We start from the raw sequence: 21,395 nt of genomic DNA on the forward strand, positions 1-21,395 counted from the left end.
CACTCTTCAAGCTTTCTTAAATGACTTTTCATCCTCTCTACTCCTTCAGTCGTATCCACTCTGTGGCAGATCTTCGTATTATCTGCAAATAGACAAACTTTACCTTCTATCCCTTCCACAATGTCACTCATAAAGATATTGAAGAGAACCGATCCCAATACCGATCCATGTCGCACTCCATTAAACACCATTCTCTCTTCAGAGCAGGGTCCATTTACCATTACTCACTGTCTCCTGTCAGTCAACCAGTTTGTAATTCACGCCACCACCGTGACTGCGAGTCCCAAGCTTCTCATTTTATTCACGAACCTCCTATGCAGGACCTCCTTTGCTGAAATCCAAGTAAATCACATCGAGTGCTCTTCCTTGATCCAATTCTCCTTTCACCCAATCAAAATAATCAGAATTGTATGACAGGACCTTCCCCCTGGTGAATCCATGCTGCTTTGGGTCCAGCAACCCACTGGATTGTAGATAGTTCACTATCCTCTCCTTCAGCAGTGTCTTGTAGGAAATATCCCAATTCTTGCTAAAAGGATAAGTAGCCAAAAATTGACTCTTTGACATCAGTAAAAATATACGTTGCCTGTTTGCTATGAGCAGCCAATGCAGAGACCTTGCAGTTCTGTGGACGTGACTAGTCTGGATAGATTTATGGACCGTTTGCTAGCTGAGCAGGCACTAAAAGAGGCCAAAAGAAACATAGCACAAATGGTGCCGTGTGTGAATCTGTACCAGAAAATCATTAAGGGCCATAAAAGAGGCCCAAGTCCCAATCCAAGATCAAAGTTTATCAGTGCCCTGTCAAACCTGGACAACTGTCATTCGTCATACTAACTGCTTGCTGAACTGGGAGAAGGATACAAAGGACTGGCAAAAAAGCAGGAAAATCAACTAATTAAAAGCCTTAATTATGCATTCACCTGACTATGCATGAAGCTGCTGAGTTATGCATAGGTAAGTCCTTAAAAGAGCAGGGGTGCAAGCGCTCAGGGTCGTTGTTGTCATTGTCGTTTGATCATGGCCCATCTAAAGAGGAAGGTGATCCATATGAGTGCTGCCGCTGCCCCCAAGCATCCTGGGCAGAAGTGAGTTGTGGAGGCCAAGGGCACAGCAGCCAAGTATAAGGGATTGGAGAGTTGAAGAGTCTGTTGCATTGGTGACAGTGACTGTCCTCTCTGCCTCTGTACTGAAGACCTGTAAAGAGAGAGAGAGAAACTGCTGACCAGCCAGAGAGCAGGTGCTGCTGCAAGAAACTTGGCTCCATTCTCTACTCAGTATTAGGAAGTTAGAGCTTATTAATATCTCACATGCAAGTTTCTGCTAGAGAGAGAGGTGATGCTGGCATTAGTTAATTGTAATCTGATACACACCGGATGTCATGCTTTTGTAACTATTGTTTTTATTATTTTCTGTTTCCCTGTGTGTTTTCTGATGATGTATTAAGCTTAGCAATAAATACGATTTCTTCAGACAAACACTTTGGTAATTCTCTGTGCAAACGGACAGAAAAGCTGCTGGAGAAATAAGGAAGTTTACACATAAAGGGAGGAGGGGTTGGAATTCATGGCTCTTCTCCCTACAGTCTCCATTACTTTTCCCACCACCGAGGTGAGGCTAATTGGCCTGTAGTTTCCAGCCTCCTCTTGTGAAGCGGGACCACCACCGCACTTCTCTAATCTCGCAGCACCACTCCCGTTTCCAGGGATCTATTGAACAGGTCACACAGCGGAGCCGCCAGCACATCTCTGAGCTCCTTCAGTATCCTGGGGTGTATCTCATCCAGCCCCATGGCTTTGTCCACTTTCAGCTTTCCTAGCTCTTCCCATACATTCTCGTCTGTGATCAGAGTTTTGTCTACCGCACCCTATTTTATGGTCTTCTCAACCAGCAACGGTCTTTCCAGGGTCTTCTTTAGTGATCATCAAACGGAAGTATTTAATACTTCTGCCATTTCTTCATCTCTCTCCACACACTGCTCCTTGTTACCTTTCAATTTCACAAAATCACTTTGGACCTTTCTTCTTTCTCTGACATATCTGAAAAATGTTTTACTTTCGCTTTACTATTTTGGCAATTCTTTCTTTCACTTGACTTTTTGCTTTCCTGATTTTCTTCTATATCTCCCTCAGTTTCACCAAGTATTCTTCCATGTGTTCCTCTTTTTGGGATCCTTTATATTTCTTGAACATTGTTCTTTTTGCCTTTATTTTTTTCAGCCACTTCCTTTGAGAACTAGATCTTTTTTTTTTTTCTCTCTTACTTTTCTTTACATTTCAAACATATAAATGTGTTGCTTTTATAATAGCTCTTTTTAATTTGGCCTACTATTGTTCCACCTTATCCATTGTCTCCCAGTCTTCTAGTTCTTCCTCCAAGAACATCCCCATTTTGATAGACTGTATTTTTGAAATTTAAAACTCTGGTCTTCGTGTGACTTCTCTGTATCTTATTTGTGATATCAGACCATACTGTCTGATGATCACTGGTGCCCAGGTGAGCTCCTATGTGGACATTAGAAACATTATCCCCATTTGTGAGCAATAGATCAAGTATCACACCCCACCTCGTGGGTTCCATTACCTCTTGAAAGGCATCCACTATCTCTCTATTTCTTATAGATTCCACAGAAGGGATATTCCAATCTACATGCAGCAGATTCAAATCTGGATGTCTTTGACCAGATCTCTGTCCAGCTCTGAATCAGAGGCCTGTAGACCACACTGATGTAAATGGAAGCACCATCCTCTTTTTTTTTTTTTTTTTTTAGGACAGCCCATAATGCATCTTCCGTACTCCAAGACCCTTGCATTTCATGTGCCTGGATATTGTTTTTGACATAAAGAGCTATTCCTCCCTCTTTTCTGTTCTTCCTTAGCAAGCTGTAGCCCAGGATGGCAGGTCTCCGTAACAGCATCAATGTCCAAGTCCACCTCCACCATTAGGCCCTGCAGGTCTGGAATTTTATTGCTCAGACCATGAGCATTTGTGGTCGTAGCTTTCCAACTTTTCTCCCTTGCTTTGCTGCTCTTCCTAGTCTCCTTTTCTGCTTTTTTTGAGCAGATTGATTTTGTTATTTTCTCCTCCCACATCCTGTATCACTTGGGTGTGACCTGCCAATTTCATTGGTCACCTGCTGCCACCCACCCTCTGGTTTAAATGCTTGATAATGTATGCTATGAATTTCTTGTTTAGCATCCTCTTTCCTGCCAAGGACAAATGTAGACCATCCTTACCATATAACCTTCTATTGCTGCATGCATGTCCCCAGCCTCCAATGTATCCAAAACCACTTTTTTTCACACCAACAATCAACTTTTGTAGATATCAGCCCTTTTTTTTTAAATTAACAAAAACAATCACTTAAAAGCACAGTAGCAAGGATTCAAAAGACACTATTAAGCTAAGACAAATATATAAAGATTTCACACCATGCAAAAACACAGAAATGCAGAAGAAAAGAACAGTGTCAGCAAGAAAATCAATAATAAATGAGGGAAGATGACACTGCTGACCTCTTCTTAATTCTTGCACCAGAAGGCTCAATGTAAGTGTTAAGAAGAGCACCAGAGGTATAACTGAGTGACTGAGATTTATTTATTTATTTATTATTTATTTATTTAAAATTTTTATATACCGGCATTCATGTTGCAAACACATCATGCCGGTTTACATATAACAGGGGTGTACAGTGAACAATTCAATAACCTATTTGTGTAGAAGGAAGCAGTTACAAATAACAAGGTAAAGAGATCAAATCCAATATAATCTGGTTTATGAGTTTCGTTCATTTTTGTCACGTTAACTGCTTATAATTGATGATAGAGTGGTATATAAGCATTTTAAATAAACAAATACATTTATATTTCATTTAATTTTGTGCTGAGGACAGCACCTTTTAATCTGCTACTAAATCTAGCTTTTCATAAGGCCGAAATTTTGGTATAAACTATTTTCATGAGCCCAAGGGTGGGAACAATGAATCCAGAATTATTTAGCAACCAGCTGGTGCTAGAGGCCCATACAGGTTCAGATCAAAGGCATGGTAAACAGTATTTACATGTGAATGGGAGTAGGGGGCCCTATGGCACCATTAATCCATCCCTTCAATCTGCTGGAAAATGCAGGACCTCATTTCTGCACTAGGAATCCCCTAACCTATCCTGTGTAGGATGGGAGATACACAAGAAGAAATATATATATATATATATATATATATATATATATATGATACTAAACCGAATCTCCGCCTGATGAGCTCAAGAAATCGGCTAGGGTAGATGCTCCAGTGAGGCTATTTGCTGATCCCGACTTACAATTCAGCTCTTAGTTGAAAAAATGATGCACAATTAGTTGGAGGGATGCTCTCCATGGATACCTCCAAAATCTCCAAGTTTTGTGTGAATTATCCATGTTGGTGTTAGGGAATTTTATTCCTCTGGTATATTTATGTCATGAGCTTCCTTTTGAAGGAGATATTGTCCTGCAGCAGTGTTATTAACTTCTTGTAGCTTAACTTAACTTTCTAGTTTAGTAACATTTCTTCTCAGCTGTTCCTGTTTCCTCATATGTGAACCAAATAATGACTATTACAAAAGTCATATGATGAACTATTAAATACACTTTGGGGGATTATAGTGTGCATTTGCTTATTTGTTTGTAGCTCTTAAAACTCTGCTCTAGAATCTGAATGCACCGATGCATCAGATGATATTAAAATCTTTAACAGAGGAGACATCTCAGGAGGGAAGAAAAAAGTAATGGGGGACTTACAAAACAAACAAACCAGGAAGAACGGTCAAGGGTTTGGAAATTGAGCTTTTGTACGAAAGACTGTAAAACCGTGCATTTAAGATGCTAGAACTCAACCACATATCAGTCAGAAGGACAAGAAGCCGAACCTGTTTGGGAGTAATCCTCTCAGATGACCTCACAGTCGTTGATCAATGTAAGAAAGCAACTGGAAAAGCTAAAAGTATGCGTGGAGTCATAGCAGAGGCATTAGCAGGAAAAAGGAGAAAATACTGCTTCTGCAAGGTGACTTGTAAGACCCTTGCCTTGAGCGTTGGGTTCGCTTGTGGAGACCGTACCTGCGGAAGGACATTGAGAGGATGGAGAAGGCTCAGAGAAGGGCTACTAAAACGAACCAAGGTCTGCGGCACAAAGAAAGGTGTAAGATGCGCATAATATACTCACTGCAGGAAAGTAGGGATAAGGGAGATATGATAGAAAATGTGAAATATGTCAAAGGCTAGAATAAAGTGCAGGAAGATTAAATCTTCCATAGAAAACGAAAATCAAGGACAAGGGGGTCGTGATATGAAGTTGCAGGAAACATGAGAAAGTGCTAGGGATGTACACAGAAAAAGAATTGTCATTTCGTTTTTAGGGTTCGGCTTATTTTTAAATTTGGTTAGTTTTATCTGCTGAATCAAAATAAACATTAAATTTAAAAAAACCGAAACAAAAACCAGAAATGGTCTCTCCTAGCCCCTCCAAGACCAGGCTTACCTCTTCTGCGGAGGGTATCAGATGTAGAAAGGGACAACAGCGGTTGCCCTGCTGGCTCCATGTTTGACTATGGCACTGGCTGGCCCTGAGGCCAGCACCATTTTGGTTTACGACCATTACGCTGTACAGCTGTAAAACAAAATGGTGCCACCATTCTCAAAGTGGGAGCCAGCGGGGCAGGAGCAACTGGAGAGTGCTCCTGCTCTTTCTTATATCGGAGAACCGTGTGAAAGGGATAAGCATGGAAGGGGGGGGGGGTAGGGGAGGGCGAGGAGGGAGGTGGGAGGCTTAGGGGAAGATGGGGGTGGTGGTAAATTTCGCTTCTCTTAGTTTTTTCTATTGACTTTGTCAAATGAAAGTCAATAGAAAAAAAAAGGGGGGGGGAGAGGGGGTTTGTTTCATTTCAAATGAATGCACCCTGCTAGTAAATTCTTCTTTGCCGCAAGGGTGATGGGTGCTTGGCATATTCTACTGGCAGAGGTAGTGATAACCAAAATCGCAGCATAATTTAAACATGCTTGGGACAGACAAAGAGCCCAGTAGAAAGGGCAGATAACAGTTCATTTGGCTTGGGGGGAATGACAGGTGGAAGAAATCAAGATGTGGTTGTTGGAACCTGTGGGAGGGAGAGCTAGGGCACGCTCCCGATTCTGGGGAGATGTGTGCTCTTGGACTACGACGCGACTGCAGAGAGGAGCTCCGTGGAAGCACCGCAGCAGGCAAGACGTGTCCAAGCATGGGAGGAGCAGACTGACCACCACCCTAACCTCTGCCGAACCTGCATGCACCAGTAGAGACCCAGCAACGCAATGCTGGTCTCTGGGGGTAGCCCTCCGGCTACTCGATAGCCCTTTCGGACCTGCCACTAGGGAACGGCAGATGCGGCAGGACAGACAGAGGTCGAGGACAGGCGATGGTACTGGAACTAGGAACAAGAGGGGACCTCGGACTTGGACTTGGCTTGAAGACTTGAACAAGGCGAGGATACTTGGAACTTGGAACTGAGACAAGGACACTTGGAACTTGGAACTCAGACGAGACGAGGACACTTGGAACTTGGAACTCAGATGAGACAAGGACACTTGGAAGGACTCAGATGAGGACTTGGAACTTGGAAAGACTCACACAAAGACTTGGAACTTGGAAAGACCTCCACGAGGACATGGAACTTGGAACTCAGATGGGACGAGACAAGGATTTTTGGAACTTGGAACTCGGATGTGACGAGACAAAGATTCTTGGAACTTGGAACTCAGATGGGACGAGACAAGGATTCTTGGAACCTGGAAATTGGACGAGACCGCTTGGAACTTGGAAGGGAGGAGAACAAGGACTCAGGATACTCGGAGACTTAGACAGGCACTGCCTCTCAGGGCGCCCTACACAGCCGACGTGGGCTGGTTGCGGATCACCCTATCCCATGGTGCGCCCTACACAACCTGAAGTGGCTGGTCACGGACCACGTGGAGAGTGGAACAAGCACAAGACTGAGGCTTGGGATGAAGGAGGAATCCGGGCAGTGCTCGAAGACAGGTCCTGCCGGAAGAGGACTCCAGCCACTGGAAACGGACACCGGATTGATATGGATTTACTCCCAGGAAAGGTCAGCTGGAGACGAGATCCAGGGCGAGCGTAGCTGAACCCAGAGCCAGGAATTGACAGTACTTTGGGATCAGGATTGGACAAAGGACATCAGGATCGAGATGTGGAACTTGAAACTTGGAACATCAAAATCAGGACTTGGAAGTCAGGACATCAAGGTCAGGACTTGGAGACTTGGAACAGCAGGACTTGGAATGTAAGGCATTGGAAACAAAAGGATATCTGGACATCTAAGGTTTCTGGACATCAGGGACCTCTAGAGAAGAGGACCACAGGGACGTCTGGAACATGACAGACAAAAACATCAGAAGACTGAGATGTCTGGACATCCGAAGACAAAGGAACATTAGGACATCCGGAGATAAGGAGAGGTCTGGACATGGAGACATCAGGACATCAGGAAACAAGAGGACGGGATCCATTGAGAGGCCAGGACATGGAACGAAGATCAGGACAAAGATTCAGGATCCATGGACAAAGACGAGGAGTATCAACGAGGAACAGAGTGACTTGAAGAAGTGAAGAAGGATCACAGAGGACTCCTGGAATGAAGAGCTGGAACTGAAGATCCTGGAGAGGTCTGACTCCATGACCAACTCCTTGCGACGGCGACGAGGAACTGAAGCCTGAGCCCTTTTGTAGGGCTGAAGAGGAAACGCCTCTATGACATCACAAGGAGGAGCCAGGAGGACTGGCCCTTTAAATAGGCTGAAGAGGCGCAGCCCCACACCAAAGGAAGAAGGCAGGACCTCGGACAGTAGGCATGCTGTGGAGATGTACTGAAGCAGGCCCGAGGTGTCGGAGGTGGCTCCTGCCGCGAAGAGAGAAGACTGCAGGCAGAGACTCCCCACGCAGGGGAGGAGATGACGTCGGCAGCATCTGGGCCGCGAAGAGGAACTCCAGGGTGGCCTTTGGGTCCGGAAGAAGAAGGCTTCAGCGGCAGCCTCCGGGCCGCAGGAAGAAGGAGCTTCGGTTGCGGCCTAGCCACACAGAAGAAGACAGGAGCAGCCCCAGGCCGTGAAGAGGAAGCAGCGGCAGGTCCCGGGCCGCATGGGAGGCCTGGTTGGCAGTGGCTTGAGCTGCGAAGAGTGAGGACTTTGGCAGCGGTCTCCTAGCCGCGAAGAGGAGTGTCAGCGGTGGCTGGCCCACCACATGAGAGACTGGATGGCGGCAGCTCCTCACCGCAGGCAGCAACGGAACTGACGGCGGTCTCCAAGTCGCAAAGGAATGGTGGTCGGCGGCAGTGGCTCCAGCGGTGTCAGGATGGCACCGGCAGCAGCCTCCAGGCCGCAACGGAGATGAGAGGCTGCTGGTGAGATTAGCTCACAAGCAGAATTGCAACAGTGGTTTGAGTGTATGCTCAGGCAGATGAAAATTTGGAAGGAAAAACCCAGGCCAGCAGTCAGTGAGTAGAGCTAAACTGTATCAGGGTTGGTTAATCCTTAATATCATTGGTAGGTCTACCTTAGGCTGCCATGGTTAAACCTTAATTTCCCTGGGTACCTGCATGGAGCGATGGTTACAACCCTAACAGCTGTGGTTCAACTGCATCAGGCTTCCTAAGGAAGCTACGGTAATCTGCAAAGAGCAGTGGTTAAAACTCTAGCAGTGGTAGTATGACTATATCAGGCTTCCAAGAAAGATGGGGTAAACCAAATATCAGTGGGCAGAGGGAAGCTGGCTGTTTTTGGATAATGTCCTCACAAGTTTTGATGGCTGTAGGAATGCCACAAAACTTCATAGTAAGAAATGGAAGAATTACACATGGAATTCTAAGAACCAAAGCCTGCCATGGCCTAACAGAAGAAATGAGGGAGACCAGCACTTGCAATGGAATCTGGCCGTGTTTAGGTCCAATATGGAAAGCGGTGGTAGGAATGGGGTTGAAAAGTTGAGTAAATCTGGTGATACAGCATGCCACAGAGTAGCTGGGTCGGTACCCGCAGGCCACAATTCTCCAGAAATCAACTAGGTCGATGCCGGCTGCTTGATAGTGGCTGGATATAGTCCAGCAAGGCCATGGGGACCTGGGCAGCTGAATGTTCGGGCAGTGACTTCATTGATTTCAGAGGCTGCTTGAAATGTTGCAGGTCTTGGGGTGGGATGAGAGGGAGAGGGCTAATGGGTGTTAGATTGGGTATAGGAGCTTGTATGCTCATCTGCCTGGAATGGCGGAGATATCAACAGGAAGACAGTAACCGCAACTAACTTGGATAAGGAGCGCTATCCTACAAGCAGTCAAGCGTCTGTGGCTGGCAGCTGGGATACGTCCTCAGCAGTGCAGACTGGAATAACTGGGCAGACTGGATAAACCAGTTGGACTCTTTCTGCCGTCAGTCATGCACAATGTTAACTATGTTACTTTTGGTCAATCGATAACACTGAGCCATCTTCTTTCACAGTGGCTGTTGACATCATACAGCCTTATCAAAACATCCCAGCGCAGCTAGATTAGGAGTTAAAGATCCTTTTAAACAAAATGCCTTTCATCTATCAGATAAGAGGCAGGAGGATATGCCATAGGATTAGAATTCAGAGGTGGGGGTGGGGAGGAGGGGGAGGAGACTCACAATGACTGACACATTTGGGCATTGAAAGGATTTTGTTCACATGATGGCACACACTTGGAAAAAAATGCAAACCATCTCAATAAAATCTAATACTAGGGGCCGGGAAAAATTCCCTTCCAATGCCATCTGCAAGAGCAATGGAAGCCCTCTGAAAATGTTCTCATTACGTTAGGAGAACAGATGCTCTGAAAGAGACCCAGGCCAAAGAAAAGAAAGATGCACTGCCGACAGTCACATGAGTATTACTTTTGTGCAGCTCTGCGAGTCTTTGATGAATGCATTATGTCCAGGCATGGGTTGACGTATCTAACACAGGAGGGCCACTCACCATGGCCCTTAGACCGGGAAGTTTAGAAATGTGCAGCATGGCGGGCATTTAGAAATATTTATGGCCAAAAGATAAATCAGCAGGGCTGGAGTCCACAACCGCAGCCCCCTACGGTGAGTGCTACCAGTGATCGTCAAAAAGAAGTCCTCCTTTAGAACAAGGGGTGATAACGATTCATTCAAAAATGTGCTGACCTCTCCAAACATAAAGGAAAACTAATCTGAAAATTGTACTGGAAATACTAATTAGAGGAAAAGTTAGTATTTCCCCTTAAGAAAATGTTAATTATTCATCCAAATTATACCTTCCTTTCCTCCTTCCTGTAATTGACTCTGATAAAAAATATTCAGAGCATCTTGTCCCATACTGTTGTCTCCATTACGTTCAACAAAACGTTAGCCTCCGGCATCCCTTCTCTCTGTCCCTCTGTTCATCATCCTCCTATTCCTCCCAGCTCACCATCGGCCAAATCTCTTTGCCCCCTTAGTGCAGCGTTCAGCATCCTCTCTCCCCACCCTGTACCTGACCAGAATCCTTTCGCTCTCCACCCCACCCTCAACTAGCCAGAACTCCCCTCTCTTCCCACCCACCCAGCTTTCTCTCTGTTTCTACCCTCCCCATCTACCCATTCCCTTCTTTTTCGTGGTGCCAAGCCTTAAAATTGGGTAGGAGGTACCTGAAGATGTTGGCACCCTGAACAGCTGCCTGGGGGTCCGAATGGAAGAACCAGCCCTGTCTTCCAAATACTCAGTATAAAGAAAACTTAAAAAAAACACGGAAGACAACCAAGGAATAAGACCTGCAAGTGGTGGCATGGGGCAAGAAATAAGCAAACTGCTATTTTAAACAGACCAGGTTATAATTCTGCTTTAAATGCTATCAATTAATATTAATATTATTTTACAGTCCTGCAAAACAGGAGAGGTCTTGCAGACTTTCACCCCATTAAAATTCAGCATCAGATAGCATCAAATCTATGGCAAATTATATTTGTATCTAAGTCAGGCCAGGGCCAGGGACCTGCTTGACTGTGTTGTCAAGAGATCTCGGCTACCAACCTGCTAGCAGGCAAGTACTTAGGGGAATTGCAGGTGAAGCAAGAAATGTTCCTTAAAAGGACATGTTTCCCTCATCAATTACATTGCAAATGAGCTGAGACAGCTCCGGAGAGAAAGGCATCAGGCTATAAGCGGCCCCAGCCCTGTCTTAATCATGCATTCTGTGGTCAAATGTAGCTCTTTCCAGATTGTGAAGCAGATTGTTAATTTTTCTTTTTGATCTTTTTAAATGGCATTCTGTGATGCACAGATTTGTGAATGATGTGATTCTGATGTCAGCTTTAACTCAAAATAAGGAAAGATATTTTTTTTACATATCTTTTTTTTTTTTTTTAATTAAGTGATACCAGAAAGGCCTCGAATACAGCCTGCATCCCACTGTCCTGTAATCCTAGATGAATGATACCACTAACCCATATGAGAGGAGCTGGTGGTCTCAATCCAGTTCTTATCATCATCACAGTTTGAGACTATCTGTTACCACTGTCGGCAGCAAAGAGGCCAAAGACTGCCCAGCCATGAAAGCTGGAATGAATTACCCTCACTCCAAAGCAGGCATCAGTCACACAGATCAGGAGTGTGGGGAAGCTGGCACTGCCGCTGCCTGTGCTGTACCTGTTCTGTGAGGGAGCAGGAGTGCCTGGCAGAAGTGGATGAAGCTGGCACTGCTGCTGCCTGTGCTGTACCTGTTCTGTGAGGGAGCAGGAGTGCCTGGAAGAAGTGGAGGAAGCTGGCACTGCCGCTGCCTGTGCTGTACCTGTTCTGTGAGGGAGCAGGAGTGTCTGGAAGAAGTGGGTGAAGCTGGCACTGCTGCTGCCTGTGCTGTACCTGTTCTGTGAGGGAGCAGGAGTGCCTGGCAGAAGTGGAGGAAGCTGGCACTGCCGCTGCCTGTGCTGTACCTGTTCTGTGAGGGAGCAGGAGTGCCTGGAAGAAGTGGAGGAAGCTGGCACTGCTGCTGCCTGTGCTGTACCTGTTCTGTGAGGGAGCAGGAGTGCCTGGCAGAAGTGGAGGAAGCTGGCACTGCCGCTGCCTGTGCTGTACCTGTTCTGTGAGGGAGCAGGAGTGCCTGGAAGAAGTGGGGGAAGCTGGCACTGCCGCTGCCTGTGCTGTACCTGTTCTGTGAGGGAGCAGGTGTGCCTGGCAGAAGTGGAGGAAGCTGGCACTGCCGCTGCCTGTGCTGTACCTGTTGTGAGGGAGCAGGAGTGCCTGGAAGAAGTGGAGGAAGCTGGCACTGCCGCTGCCTGTGCTGTACCTGTTCTGTGAGGGAGCAGGAGTGCCTGGAAGAAGTGGAGGAAGCTGGCACTGCCGCTGCCTGTGCTGTACCTGTTCTGTGAGGGAGCAGGAGTGCCTGGCAGAAGTGGAGGAAGCGGGCACTGCCGCTGCCTGTGCTGTACCTGTTCTGTGAGGGAGCAGGAGTGCCTGGAAGAAGTGGGGGAAGCTGGCACTGCTGCTGCCTGTGCTGTACCTGTTCTGTGAGGGAGCAGGAGTGCCTGGAAGAAGTGGGTGAAGCTGGCACTGCTGCTGCCTGTGCTGTACCTGTTCTGTGAGGGAGCAGGAGTGCCTGGCAGAAGTGGAGGAAGCTGGCACTGCCGCTGCCTGTGCTGTACCTGTTCTGTGAGGGAGCAGGAGTGCCTGGAAGAAGTGGAGGAAGCTGGCACTGCTGCTGCCTGTGCTGTACCTGTTCTGTGAGGGAGCAGGAGTGCCTGGCAGAAGTGGAGGAAGCTGGCACTGCCGCTGCCTGTGCTGTACCTGTTCTGTGAGGGAGCAGGAGTGCCTGGAAGAAGTGGGGGAAGCTGGCACTGCCGCTGCCTGTGCTGTACCTGTTCTGTGAGGGAGCAGGTGTGCCTGGCAGAAGTGGAGGAAGCTGGCACTGCCGCTGCCTGTGCTGTACCTGTTGTGAGGGAGCAGGAGTGCCTGGAAGAAGTGGAGGAAGCTGGCACTGCCGCTGCCTGTGCTGTACCTGTTGTGAGGGAGCAGGAGTGCCTGGAAGAAGTGGAGGAAGCTGGCACTGCTGCTGCCTGTGCTGTACCTGTTCTGTGAGGGAGCAGGAGTGCCTGGCAGAAGTGGAGGAAGCTGGCACTGCCGCTGCCTGTGCTGTACCTGTTCTGTGAGGGAGCAGGAGTGCCTGGCAGAAGTGGAGGAAGCTGGCACTGCCGCTGCCTGTGCTGTACCTGTTCTGTGAGGGAGCAGGAGTGCCTGGAAGAAGTGGGGGAAGCTGGCACTGCCACTGCCCATCCTGTACCTGTTGTGAGGGAGCAGGAGTGCCTGGCAAAAGGAGGAGGAGGGAAGCTGGCACTGCCGCTGTCCGTCCTGTACCTGTTTTGTGTATTAAAGGACTTTGGTTTCCAGTACTGCCACTCAAACTACTTTCCTTAACATTATATTCAGTCAAAGGGATGGTCTGGCAGCACAGGAAAGGGTAATTAGGAAACACGTTTGAATATGTTGTAAAACATGGCATTGAGAAATACAAATACTAATAATGTTGCAGCTGGCAGTGTTTAAACAAAATATAAGACGAATAGCAGAAAACCCTTTCTAAACTTTGTATGTGAAATGCTCTCATTCTGTGCCTATAGAAAAGGCTGAGCTTACGAAATAAGGAGGCTGGCTAATTATAGAACAGTTAAATGGGTCCTGCACTCAGTGGTAGAGAAAAAGCAACAGCGCCACCTACCTACAGCAGGCGGACCAAACGTCTACTCCGAAGCAAAAACTTCGACCTTCCCTGCACAACTAAGGAAGTCTGCTTTCTGGGAGGTGTGCATGTGTCCATGCAACCAAATCCCAAATCCCAAATCCATTGCCGTGTCCTGAAAATGGCATGTGGCTGGGACACTAAACCCAAAGTTATTACGAGGGGACACACAGAGATGGTGGGCTCAGTAAGCCTTCCTCCTTTTGGAAAGAAAGCTAATAATCCACTCTCTGGGGAGCTCTTGCTCTCTACTTCTTCTCATGCCATTGAGATGTCACAGACGGAGGGAGGACCTGGCTAAGGCTGTACAGCTCTGTGGCTGATGGATCCCAGTGCACCAGCTGCAGCTCTAGCTTTCTGTTTCTACTGCTTGTGTTTTCAAAATCTCTCCTTGAAGAGAACATTTTGGTAGGTTTAAAGTTCACTCTACATTGGAAGAACAATCTTCCAAGCACTCCTAGCAGTGTTAAAATGGATGGACACGCTTCGATTGCCCTCCTCTGTCGGCTTAAAAGTCCACGCAGGCCTATCAGTCAGATTCCAAGGAGGGATCCATGGAGGGGGGGGGGAGGGGATTGGTTTAGGTAGGAGTGGGGAAATGGCCATTTTTACCCCCTCGGCCATCAACACAAAATAGCAGGTGCAACCTACACTCATTTTCAAAAAGAAACTATCCAGGTAAGCACACTCGTTAAAAGCACCCACGTTCTTTGCAACTATGTGAGCTCCTTGAGATCTGCCCCGCTAAGCGCTGAAACCCAAACCCCAAACGTCCTGCGGCCTGGAAAGCAGTGGAAACCTGCTGCCCGCATACAGAAGAATTCCCCTGACTGCTATAACCTGCCCGGCACCATTCTGAGGGCCTGACCGCGCCACTGCCAGCAGGGTTTCCATGAGATGATGCTTATGATGCCAAGTTAATCATTATCACTCATTTATTCCATCTCGGTTCCTTACAGATGGTTAAGCTGCTACGAGAATCTGATTGTATGCTGCTTTTCTAATATGTTGCGCCCCACCTTGGCTGAATTTTGTATTAAAAAAGGTGGGTAAGAAATCCAAAGACAAATAAATAAGCAAAGACATATTTAAGATCAAATCACTGTTGTTTTGCGTCCACTTCAGGTATTACAGCCCCTTTTATGTTTAAACTGTTTATCAAATGCCAGTTAAATACAAGAAGCTTGGAATACAAGAAAAAAGTGACATCCATTGTATGAAATTGTTTTCCTTACATCCCCATGAACCTTCTCCCAACCCCATTTCCCACCCTTTAACCCCCCCCCCCCCAGGCATTAGGGGTGAGCCCTACTAAGATCGAGGGAACAACCCTTCAAACTATATTAATATGCACAAAATGCCTTGTTCAGCTCAGGCAGTCCCCTTACTCCACATCTCTCACAGTCAAACCCCCTCACCTTCACCTCCCCCCCTTGTTAACTGAAAGATATTACAGACAGAAAAGGGAGACCCAGAATGACACACATTCCAATCCCTAGGAATCCGCCCCCCCCCCCCCCCCCCCCCCAGTACTCTATATCTGACCCAATCCTAAGGAATCCAGTAGCGTCAAGGATAGTTAAGTACATCACTGTGTGCCTTTGGAGACAGCGTTTGTAAATAGGGATCCCATATCTCAAAAGGCTTACATTTGCTCTTAAGAGAACGATTAGTGTTTACATATTCTAACAGTATTAGGCCACGTTGCCTATTTCTCCCGTTCCAATTACAGCCCCTTTTGAATTCTATTTTCTGCAGGTCCTCTTGTGATAAAGGCCATATCCTGCAGAACTTCCTGTACGTGGTCGGGGCATCCTGACCCATCCATGCTCCTGTACCATGACACTTCATCCCAGCCTCCTGGCCCATGCTCCATACCCTGCGTCTTCTCTTTCTTTTGTAATTGTTAAACACGATCATGCACAATGTTGTTTAATCTGAGTGCAGTATCTGCAATAATAAACCAGGGAGATCTGTGAACAGTTCATGATGCCTAGATTGCATCTTTGGTCCAGGAATTTGTACATGATTATGACTACTACTAACCAGTGGCAAGATGGCTTTCAAAATGCTCACCCTCAGCCTCTGGCAGGGGGTGGCTTCAAGCTTTTCTAGCCTCCCTGAGATTATACTTGAACGGAACTTGTCCATTTATAAGGAATGACAGACAGTGGTTCTCAATGCATGGAGAGACAGGAAGGGGGAGGGGAGGTGCACATGAAAAGCAGGAGCCAGGCGTCATGGGATGCTCTACTGCCTCTCGCAGAAATGTGAATGAAACTGGATCAATGGGTCACACGTTATTGGAGGCTGGTGGACACACTGCCAAGGTGGGACAGACAGACATGATGATATTTTATAAGGCCAATTTTCCTGTAGGAAGCTAGGCTAACAGACAGTGCTGTTAAAAGGTACATACATTCAGCTGGGGCATGCAGGGAACTGTTATTAGCAATGACTTAACACGTGTGTATCAAGTCAGGACCGAAGCCTGTTTTGGTCTCAATAGCCCAAGCTTTTGTATCCGCTTTTGTAACCCTGAGCAGGCTGTCTCCACGCAGTGCCCTGGTAATGATTCAGGAGAGAGCTGCAGGGATTTACGATTAGAATTTTCCATCAGTTAAACTTTCAAGCAGGAAAAAAAGGATTCCCATGGCGAGTGGAGATCCAGAAAAAAGTTTCTTAATGAGAGGGGATCTTTCACAAGGAAATGGGGAGAGTAAAGTATGAACAGAAATGGAAAGAAAACGGAGCCGCTTTTATTTAAAGACATGCTGATGAAACTAGATTATAACTTCTGGAAGGCCGTTTCCCATCCAGAATATGTGATACAACATCAGTAGGAACAAGGATAGCTTTTTATCCCATTTCACCCACCATCATACCCTGCCTCCCCCACCTCCATCAGATGTCATGCTGGGCAACACTGACTGATTCTCTCTCTGGCCTGAGCCTGGAGTGAAGTATCCTCAGGGATATGTTTGTGCCAGTAAAGGGGGGGTCACTGGAGAGGTGGCACCCACCTTACTGGAGCCTGAGCACATCATCAGCTCAGCAAAATGACAGAGCCCTGCCAACCGCATCGGCCTGGAGATTTGAACCCGAGTCTCCAAGGCTGCACTGCAATGGCCGAACCTCAAGGCTGGCCCGACAGACACCATTCTTTTGTATCAGTTTAGGATATCTAGAGATTCCTCGCAGTAAAGGCCATCATTTTGCTGTGAGCTACCCCAAATTGTTTGGTTTTTTTTCTTTATCATCTTTACCTCCCATGCAATATCTTCTGCTCCCCCTCCCTGTACTGCATGACCAGGCAGCCCAGGTACCTCTCATTGGCCTGATGGCTGGCAAGCAACTTATGTAAAGGGAGGGTAAGGAGGGGGTTATTCAAGTTTCCTGAGATATATGCATCCATGAAACCATGAGTATTTTTATTTGCTGAGGTTGATGGATAGCCTCCTGCTGACAAACCTTTCCAAGGCACAACTTTAAATGAATCGGGCCCGGAGTGCTTGCCTCTGTCCAAAGGAAATCTAAATCCAGAACACTGAAGTTGCATCAGGCTCCCTTGTGAAAGGGAGCCCGCATGCTGGCACTTATAGTCTTGCTTGTCTTAGGGAATGCAATAGGGAAACCCAGAATAAGTCCCAGCATGCAGTGGGTAAAACCAGGACTGGATCAGCCTGTCCTGACAATCTGGAGCCAGGTCTGGTGGTTCTGCCTTTTATGACATCACTTGCTTGAGGTCTCAGAAATCCCACTATGATGTAAAAGTTCTGTGCTTGGCTGCTGAGAGCTGATAATAACAGGGCTGAGAAACCTGTCAGCAGCATCAGAGAGACAACCAGGTAAAACCTCTTAAACACTCTTAATGTAGTCCTTGAAAGGGTGGGCACACATGGCAGCTCCCGCTGGAAGCTGCTCCATGGGGGCCCTGCGTCCCACTGTGACAAGGGTGAGCACGTCCCTCCGCTTTGTTTTCCCAGGATCTCTTGACTTCAAAGCACACTGAATCATCTGGAACTGTTTAGGACTTACTTCCACTATTAGCGTTTCCTATCTGTTTACAATTATATACAAAACTCCTTTCTTAAAGGCTACTGCATTCAACATGGGCAATTTAGCTGCATACTATAGTCATGTGAGAGCTGCTGTCTGCTTTCAACAGGTCTGCCTTCTGCATTCTGCTAAAATAAATGAATACTGTTCAAAAGACTTGTTACCTCGGGAGCTCAGATGTTTTTACCCTCACAGGTCTGCCTCTTGCATTCTGGTTTTCCTGTGGATATCCCTGGATAATTGAAATAAAGAGTAAATTGGCCTGCTACTACTACTAAATCTGTATATAGTAGTTCAAAGTGTGAGCAGCATTGTACAGATACAGTACACATAAGAGACAGGCTTTAGTATGTGGAGATTACAATCTCATTAAGACAGACAGACAGACAGACAGACAAATCAGAGGCTGATATTCAGCAGCATTTGTTCAGCTAAGTCTGGACTTAGGCGAACAATTGTAGGGTTTTGAAAATCCTGCCACACTGACCGACCCCAAGACAGTCCGATAAATGTTGCATGGCTAAAATGTTATCCGACTAGCCTGGGGTCAAAGTGGGGGGTGTTCCAGGGTGAAGCCAGTTATCCGGCTAAGTTAGCTGGATGAATGTCGATTTTCAGTGCTGTCCGGCTAACATAAGAACATAAGAAATTGCCATGCTGGGTCAGACCAAGGGTCCATCAAGCCCAGCATCCTGTTTCCAACAGAGGCCAAACCAGGCCACAAGAACCTGGCAAGTACCCAAACACTAAGAAGATCCCATGCTACTGATGCAATTAATAGCAGTGGCTATTCCCTAAGTAAACTTGATTAATAGCTGTTAATGGACTTATCCTCCAAGAACTTATCCAAACCTTTTTTGAACCCAGCTACACTAACTGCACTAACCACATCCTCTGGCAACAAATTCCAGAGCTTTATTGTGCATTGAGTGAAAAACAATTTTCTCCAATTAGTCTTAAATGTGCTACTTGCTAACTTCATGGAATGCCCCCTAGTCCTTCTATTATTTGAAAGTGTAAATAACCAAGTCACATCTACTCGTTCAAGACCTCTCATGATCTTAAAGACTTCTATCATATCCCCCCTCAGCCGTCTCTTCTCCAAGCTGAAAAGTCCTAACCTCTTCAGCCTTTCCTCATAGGGGAGCTGTTCCATCCCCTTTATCATTTTGGTTGCCCTTCTCTGTACCTTCTCCATCACAACAATGTCTTTTTTGAGATGCGGCGACCAGAATTGTACAAGGTATTCAAGGAGCTGAAGAGCAGCCCTGATGTTAGCTAGTTACATTTATCTGGCTAATTGTAAGGTAGTTAGGGGGTGTCCATGCTGCTGAATATCCTGGCTAAGGTTGCCGGATTAGTTTATCCAAAGCTCAACATGGCTGGACTATCCAGCGAAAGGGGCATCTTCTTGGCATAATACCAATAGTTCCGGCTAGTGTCCAAGTGGATAGATTATGCTGATATTTTGGAAAAGATAAGTAATTCTTTTTCTTTGAAGATTTCTGAAGAATCTATAAGATTATCAATATTATAAAAGAAAATATTAGAAAAATATTTAAAAATGTTTTTTGGTGTTGTGGACACTTTATTGAGCCCAATGATTTGAAAAAATAAGGGGACATATCCTTTTGCTGAATAGTCCAGCCTTTAGCGATTAAATGTCCCCCAAGTATGATGGTCTCTTTATAAGCTCTCTTAACTTTGGTTACTTTTGGGTATTATTCGGTTTTCACCTGTGTATTACTTGGTTCTTTTTGTGGATTTTTCCTTTTGGGTTAGTCTTTTCCTAGCTGGTCAGCGGCTGAATGTGGACCGCTCAGTGTTTGAGGAGAATGAGGGAAAACCATGTAAGCTCTCAAAGGATGTTAATAGGTGAAATATAATTGAAGACAAAGACCATAAGAACCGATTGGATGCAGCTGGGCGATAAGAGAAATTTGTGGTTCCTGATCAGTCTACTCTTATTCAGTGTAAGTAGGCAGAGAACATTTCTGCCTCAGTCTATTTATAAAACATGCACATTTTAAAGGCTTGCTGCCCCTGCTACCATGAGTAACTGACATCTAGGCCGGATTTGGGTTTCCAAAGGCGATTTTGAAGAAACGTCATCAGGAGGCTTGTAGGTGGGACTACCTGGGATTCCAGTTACTGCTCCCTTCTCTCTGCAGCAGAGCCATGATGATTTTTCAGGTGGTAAAGGGCTGTTTTTGGCAACCCTTTGCAATGCTTGACCTACTTTAAAATTAGGCTGCCAGCTTCCAGCCAGAAAAAGGAAGGATTCTAGCCCTTTCCTGCTTGCTCCAGTGTGTGTGTTCGGGGGTGGGGGGGGAGGATTTATTTACCCTATTATGCCACACTGTACAGTGGTTGGGTTCCCTTCCCTTAGGGCTGAGCACCGCCTCTGCAGAGTCCAGCCCCTAGCAGCAAAACAAGCAGAAACCTGGTCTGGGAAGGGGGTCCTCCCAGGCCCGGCGCCACCCGGTGTGCAAACTGTGTAATTGCACAGGGTGGCACACCCGGTGGAGTGGCATCAGGAGACGGGAGAAACCTGTGCTGCTGTTGGCGGACCCGATCCCACCAGCGGTAGAAGAAAAGGAGGCCCGTGGTGCCACTGGTGGACCCAATCCCACCAGTGGCGGAAGATGGAAGTCCGTGGTGCCGCCGGTCGATCTAATCTCACCGGCAGCGGAGGAAGAGGAGGCCTATGGTGCTGCCGGTGGTCCCAAACCCACCGGCGGCAGAAGAAGAGGAGGCCACAGCAGAGGAAACCCATTTTGCAACTCCTCCTCCAGTGCTGGCCCCGCGGGATTCAACACTCACAGTGCTAAACTTCACGAATTCTCACGAGTGTGTGTGTGAATGGGATGCTGCCTGTGATGGGTGTGTGTGTGTGTGTGTGTGTATGTGCACATGCATGCATGGGAGCCTTCCCGGGATGAGCAGGGTTTGTGTATGAGAAAGGGAAGCTGCCTGGGGAGTGTGGGTGTAAATGGGAACTTGTCTGGTGTCTGTGTGTGTGAGAGAGACAAAGTGAGAGAAAGAAAGGGAGCTACTTGGGTTTTGTATGCATGTGTGTGTGTGTGTGTGTGTGTGTGTGTGTGTGAGAGAGAAAGAGAGAATGGGAGCTGCCTGGATTGTGTTAGTGTGAGAGAGAGAAAATGGGCTGCAGATGGATCCCAACCTGCCAGCAACTGAAATGAAGATGAGGGCCTGAGGCTGCTGGCAGATCCCAACCAAAGAAGAGCTGTAGATGCCTGGGGGTTTGTCTGAGAGGGGGGGTGTATGTGTGTATATAAGAGAGGAGAAAGTTTGTGCATCCCACTCCCACTACTCCACAACAATCCCAGGGTGACTGGAAATCAAAAGTTCCCAGGTGTGGAGAGCATGAATTTTCTAAATCCTTTTAAGTTTTATTTTTCAAGAGCTTTTTGCTGTGTCTCCTGTTTTGAAATATTTTACTGGTATTTGGGACCTTTAAAAAAACTTGTATATGAGTTTTTAATTATTTTATCTTTTATTCATCAGCTTTTTAAAAATAATATTATTAGTATGTTTATAGTACTATG

General features: G+C 46.5%; 1 protein-coding gene across 2 annotated transcripts in view; it reads left to right on the top strand.

Moving 5' to 3' along the window:
* The first annotated feature begins 17,542 nt into the window (after positions 1 to 17,542).
* Positions 17,543 to 21,395, top strand: part of CCDC63 (coiled-coil domain containing 63) — a 45,453-nt gene continuing 41,600 nt past the window's right edge. Inside the window, exon 1 of one of the 2 annotated variants that reach the window (XM_029572091.1) lies at positions 17,543 to 17,615. The gene's annotated coding sequence lies outside the window, so the exon portion shown is untranslated. The remainder of the gene's footprint in view (positions 17,616 to 21,395) is intronic. The other variant, XM_029572093.1, reaches the window with a different exon arrangement.

Source organism: Rhinatrema bivittatum, chromosome 11, assembly GCF_901001135.1.
Source record: "Rhinatrema bivittatum chromosome 11, aRhiBiv1.1, whole genome shotgun sequence".
NCBI lineage: Eukaryota > Metazoa > Chordata > Amphibia > Gymnophiona > Rhinatrematidae > Rhinatrema > Rhinatrema bivittatum.